Genomic DNA, 6,305 nt, shown 5'->3' on the forward strand with positions numbered 1-6,305 from the left:
AGCAACCATCCAGCCACCGTCACCTCACAAAACACAGCAAGCACCGCAACAAAGCGACTCAGCGATAATTATAAAAAATACATATATTATTATATAGAGTAAGTAGCAGACGAAATAAATAAACGAACTGTACATTCGGCTTGAACCCAATGCACACGAACATGGCGAGGCCACGCAGCCACGAAGTGTTCGCTTTGCTTGCACGTCAGATAAACGAGACATAGTAGTATCACGTCAATCGACTGAGAACAGAAGAGCACGTAAACGCTGTCACACATGTCAACATAACAACAACAAAACTACAACCACGTAATACAAGTGCTCGATAATCACAGCAACAAAAACTAGCTAGCGAAAGCAACAAGCATATTGTAGAATCGGCACCAAAGAAGGGAAGTGGCAACAAGTTACAAGATAACTTGCTGAACTACAAAGGATAACTGAGAAGCAGTTGGAGGTGGCAGAGTTGTGACCGTAGCGATAGTCGAAGACGGAGCCTTCGCCTACATAATACACGTAAGTACGTATGCTTTGAATTAACCTTCAAACGACTGGCCTGCATTCAGCCATAAACGGATGCATGTATGCATGTATGTGTATGTGTGTGCATGTGTAGTTGTGCAATGAAAAATTCCTAATTGTGCACAACTGTTGTTTTCTAGAGAAGAACGCAGCTGCATTTTACGAAAGCGATAAAAGAAGAGATGGTAAAGTTGAAACAGAAGCACATAGGGAAACGGCAAAAGCGGCGAATATAACGATTGAATGCAACATGCAGGCAACGGCGAGTAGCCAGCAGCAGCAACACAGGTAAGTGCACGAGCACTTGCTTGCGCAAATAGCTACGCAAATATATGCATATGTATGTACATGTTTGTGACCTAAACGCTTTTAAATATAAAATAATACATATATTATGAATTCATATGATTATTTTCTAGTAAATTTATTATTATTTTTTATTTATGATATAACCTAAAATTATATAATTACATACATACATATGTACATACATACATACATACATGCTATACAAAAATATGTTTTACGTAAGCCACACAAATAAAGTTTTATTAGTCCTAAGAATGCTGGGAAATGGAGATTACTGGAACTTCTTTCCATTTTTAAACTTCGAACAGGGTGTGTTAAGTTAGCCACTAAGTTTATAACACTCAAAAGCCAACGTCGGAGACCCTGCAAAAAATATATGTACATACATACAATGTACATGCATTTGTATGTACATATGGTATATAAATGATCAGCATGAGGAGCTGAGTTGCTTTAGTCATTCAGATATCTTAAGGAACTTCGACATTCATTATCGTCCAAGACAACAGTAAGATCTCTGAAGAAATCAAGTTTTACTCCACAAAACTTCAAAAATGGATTTAAAAATGAAATATAATGTTTAATCTCAAAATCAAAATTAAAACTTTTTAAAATATTTAAGAATTTAAAAATTGCAGTAACTGATAAAAAATGATTTTGAAAAGGAAAAAGGAAAAAAAAGGATTAAAAGTAAATAACACAAAGAGTGCTAAACTATTTAAAAATTTTATTTTAAAATACAATATATTTTATTTAAAAGGATAATTAAAATGGTAGAAGTCGAAGTAAGCAAGCGTCGAATAATTTAAGATTCAAAAACAGAATATTTGAAATGTTTAATCATAAACTTGATATTAAATATTTTTTTTTCAATCTGCTAAGCAACAAAAGGAAAATAATTACTTTAGATGTTAAATCCATTTTTTTTTATTGCCTGATTGTAAGTCTTAATAGCAATTTAGATATATGTACATATGTGTTTATGTATGTATATTTCCGGTCAAAATAATAGTAGTCCGCATAGTGTAGTAAAGAAATAAAAAAAATCATGTTTGGTTTTTACTTTGGCAAATAAAATAGTAATTCATAAAAAAGCTTAAAAGGACTTGCAGTTATTTACGGTTACGATTCAGCATAGTTTGTTGAAAGAATTATCGAAGTTTAAGTATTTCATGACAAAATTATGCTTAAGAGACCAAATTTATACAGAGTATGCAGGTGTCTGCTCGCAATAACTGCGGTCTGTGGCTGTAATATTTGTCTAAAATCACTGCTTAGCCAACTTAGTTGTTTGGTTTGACTTATTATATTGTTAAAAGAGCCCTGGTAGTGACATTTCTTCGCATGCATAGGAGAGCATAAATTTTTTTATAATTTAAAATTATATATTTAATTCATGATCCTTAATCCTATTCATCAGTGCAAATACATACATAAATACAATGTAGAAAATGACAATAATTGTAATGTATTACCATGTTTGACCGTTTTTATTTGACGTGCATTTTGGATTATATCATGTTCATGTATGTATGTAAATCATTTTTTAGGTTTCGATTTTTATATTAAGGGGTTAGGTGGGTTTGAAATTAAAAAAAATGTATTTTTTGATTGTCTTATTAAACTCTACAATATTTCTAGAATATGCTCTTAAATTTTGAAATTAATCCGAGTAATAGTTTCGTAAATACCCTCTTGAGAACTTGTGCGCTCGAGACTAGCTAGGCTAATTGCGTCGTCTTTAAACGCGTTTTTCTCGAAACTGTGTTTTTGAAGGAGGTGGGCACGGTTTCTCGAAAAGTTATAAACCGATTTAGTTCGAATTGTGTACACATCTTTAAAATAACATTATCTAGTTAATGAACAAAGGATTTTTTTTTAATTATTACAACTTATTTTTTTTTAACAAATAAATGGCGAAAATTTTACCAGAAATTAAATTTTTTGTTCAAGGTCCGAAAAAAATGAAAGTTTTAACTTTTTTTTATTTCCATCGTTCAAAAACGAGATTTATATATGTACTACATACATACATATGTATGTACTAACGTAATAAGTTTGGGTTTTTAATTTTAGATGAACCAATAATAAGTTATGCTGCCCACAGCGAGAGCACTTTTTTGTGAGACACCCAGAGAGATGAGGTCTCAACGGCTAAATTTTCAACATTTTTATATCAAAATTTCAGAGACATTGATCAAATGTATACCTTTAATATGCCATATGATATTTTTCAAATATATGATTTAGGGTACTCACAACCCGTCGTAAAGCATCGTAAAATCGTAAAATTATAAATTTTTACACTTGTTTAAGAAAATTGTTGTTGGAGTTCATACAAAAATGAGTTTACACATTTACAATTCTCAATGCTATGTTTTCGAATCGTTATAACTTATAACTTTATGAAACTTGTGAAAACCCTAATTGTTTATAAAAAAATCGTAAAAACAACTTTTTTTGTACTTCTGAAACCCACCTAACCCCTTAAGGCGTTTGGAATCATCGACAGTGAACAACCAGCTAATTTTTCAAATGTTTTTATAAGTTTACCCTTTTGGAATACATACATATGTATGTATGTATGTAAGTTTTATTGATAAGTTCGCGCTGATAAGCCGTGTGGTTTTTGCCTCGTCCCATTGCAGAAAAATTTGCGTTTTGGCAGCTCACTCTTAGCACTGCTCTTATTTTCACTTCCTCAAAAGCTTACTTGTAAAGATACAAATGTATGTACATATGTATGTACATAAGTATATACCATATTTATATTACAGTATCTGAATGAGAACGCAAAAAAATTAAGGCAACGGAATAAACTATGTACATATGTATGCATGTACATTGTATATGCCAAAGTAACACAACTATTATCTTGACCGCAGCTGTATGTATATACATACATATTTACTATATGCGAAAATTAAAATGAATGATATTTATAAAAATGCGCTTTTTTACAATAATAAAATATCGTTGAAAACATCATATCCCATCGTTCAATCAACACTTAAGTTTCTGGAGAATAGATAAAATTAGCTATTAAAATATGAATCAAATATTTTCCCAATATAATTTTCTCGTATTACCAAATTTATTTCATTATAAACAAATAAATATAAATTAATGCACGAGTTTGCAAAATTTTTGCGTTTTTTGTTTACAATTTACAAGCAATTTGACATTTTCTCTACGTTGCCACTTCTCTTTTTTTCCTTTTATGACTTGCAATGTCGTATTCTTTGAACCTAGTTAGTATTCATTTTGCAAAAAAAGTTAACTTGGTTTCGAAGGTAAATAAGCCAAATTTGCGCTATTTGCCCAGAAAAACTTAAAAAATAATATTGCTCTAAGCACTTTATCAAGTTTGGCTGCTCTAATATTATTTGATGTGGTTTAAATTTAAACAAGCCATACTTGTGCATATGAATATGTATAATATTTAAATGAGTATGTGGGAAGTTGGTCACATTGCGTCTGCCGTTATGTAAACTTCTAAGTATTTACACACCATGATGCATGTGTGTGTCTGTTCGTGCGCATGTATTTGCGGTTGTCAAACGAAATACCATGATTTGAATTGTTAGCTTTGTTGGCAGTTTTGTTGTGCTGCTCGTCTGCCACGACGGCCGATGTGTTGTTGACTCTGTTCACTTTACTGATCAGATCGCCAAAAAATTATAAAAAATAGCATTACTAGCTGCAAAAGAAAACACGAGGCTCGTCGTCGTGCCGACGATATAGCAACGATCGAAAATGCGAACAAAGCGCCACAACAGCGATACGTTTGTTCGTTTTTCTGCTGCTTTTCTCCATTAAGTGCTGTGTTTTCGTTTGCTTTTTTCATTTCTGGTTTTTTGCATTACTTTCACACATACCAAAAGGTAAGTACTACTTCCGTACATATCTATATGTACCTTGTACTTACCATGTACATACATATACATATATTCGCGTTGTGTGTATTTAGATTGCCTTCGTTTGACACGATGCGCAGCTGTGAATAATACCGACGAGCGAACAGCATGAGCAACACATCACAGCTCACTGCTTTCTGTTTTGAATGCGGTTTTAGCTCGTTGCTCATTCTACTAATAGACTGTACAAGTTTCGCAAACACAGATATGATGGGGTCAAAGTGCAAGGTGAAGCTGTTAAGTCTAAATTAAAGTTTTTCTACACGTCATGTGAATTATTATCTTTAACAAAGGATAAAAAGGATCAACCGGCGTTGAAAATAGCTAATTTTTATCCATTTATTGTATTTCTTTATTCAAATATAATATTAATTAAGCCAATTAGTATAACCCTTGCCGTTAAAGACACCTCCAAATGCCACTAGCGAAATATTTTAAAGTACTATGGTAAGCATAAAACTACTAAAAGTGCGATAACTCTCTAAAGAAGCATCTCTGAAGCATCAAATTTTACAATAAAGATGGGAACGGATGGTTTCGCAGTTGCCTAGTTTTAGATGAAGTCGTATATTATAGGAACCACTCCAACAGTAACAATATTCTAAAATCATTGTGTAAAAATAAACTAAAACGACTACAATTACGCCAACTTGAAATTCCCTCTGTTTTTAACAGTTCTAAAATCAAGAACCAATCAAGATATTGCAAAGAAAGTTTGTGCAAATAGTATGCTCAAGCCATGTCATCTCACATCCAAAAATACTCAAAATCTGACCATAAACTTTCAACCTCCTGGATACCTCAGTACCTAAACTTATGTATTGTAAGAGTTTTGAAACTTCAGGTTGACTTTATACCATATTCCTAGACACATATACAAACATATGTATGTATATCGGACTTTAGACGGTTTATTTAGGGCAATATCAGTGATATTTAAATAGTTTCAGCGCACGCGTTTTCTTAAAGTTAATGTGGTTTAGCGCTGACCCCAATGTAAATTTCGTCCCTTCGGAGTTAAGTTTTTATCTCATACATAAGTATGTATGTATACCGATATGTATCATCCCACAACAGTAATATTATCTGAATATCCTTCCTTCTTGCCACCTAAACGTCTCCGTACTTAAAAGTATAGGTCGTCAACATCAGGATGAAAACGAGGCCGACATTTATAAGCACTCGGATGCAGAAGAAGACGGTTTCTAACATTTACTACTTCATCTTCTTCTTCTTTACTGGCTTAGACACCGCTTACGCGATTATAGTCGAGTTAACAACAGCGCGCCAGTCGTTCCTTCTTTTCGCTACGCGGCGCCAATTGGAAATTCCAAGCGTAGCCTGGTCTTTCTCCACCTGGTCCTTCCAACGGAGTAAAGGTCTTCCTCTTCCTTTACTTCCCCCGGCGGGTATTGCGTCGAATACTTTCAGAGCTGGAGTGCTTTCGTCCATCCGGACAACATGACCTAGCCAGCGTAGCCACTGTCTTTTAATTCGCTGAACTAAGTATGTCAATGTCGTCGTATATCTCGTACAGCTCATCGTTCCATCGAATGC

General features: G+C 33.4%; 1 long non-coding RNA gene across 1 annotated transcript; it reads left to right on the forward strand.

The window, feature by feature from the left end:
- Positions 1-223: 223 nt before the first annotated feature.
- LOC120773567 lies at positions 224-2,960 on the forward strand. The gene is made up of 3 exons (XR_005705187.1): positions 224-520; positions 663-810; positions 2,908-2,960. It is a non-coding gene; the product is annotated as an uncharacterized LOC120773567 (long non-coding RNA).
- Positions 2,961-6,305: the final 3,345 nt, after the last annotated feature.

This window comes from Bactrocera tryoni, chromosome 4 (assembly GCF_016617805.1).
Source record: "Bactrocera tryoni isolate S06 chromosome 4, CSIRO_BtryS06_freeze2, whole genome shotgun sequence".
NCBI lineage: Eukaryota > Metazoa > Arthropoda > Insecta > Diptera > Tephritidae > Bactrocera > Bactrocera tryoni.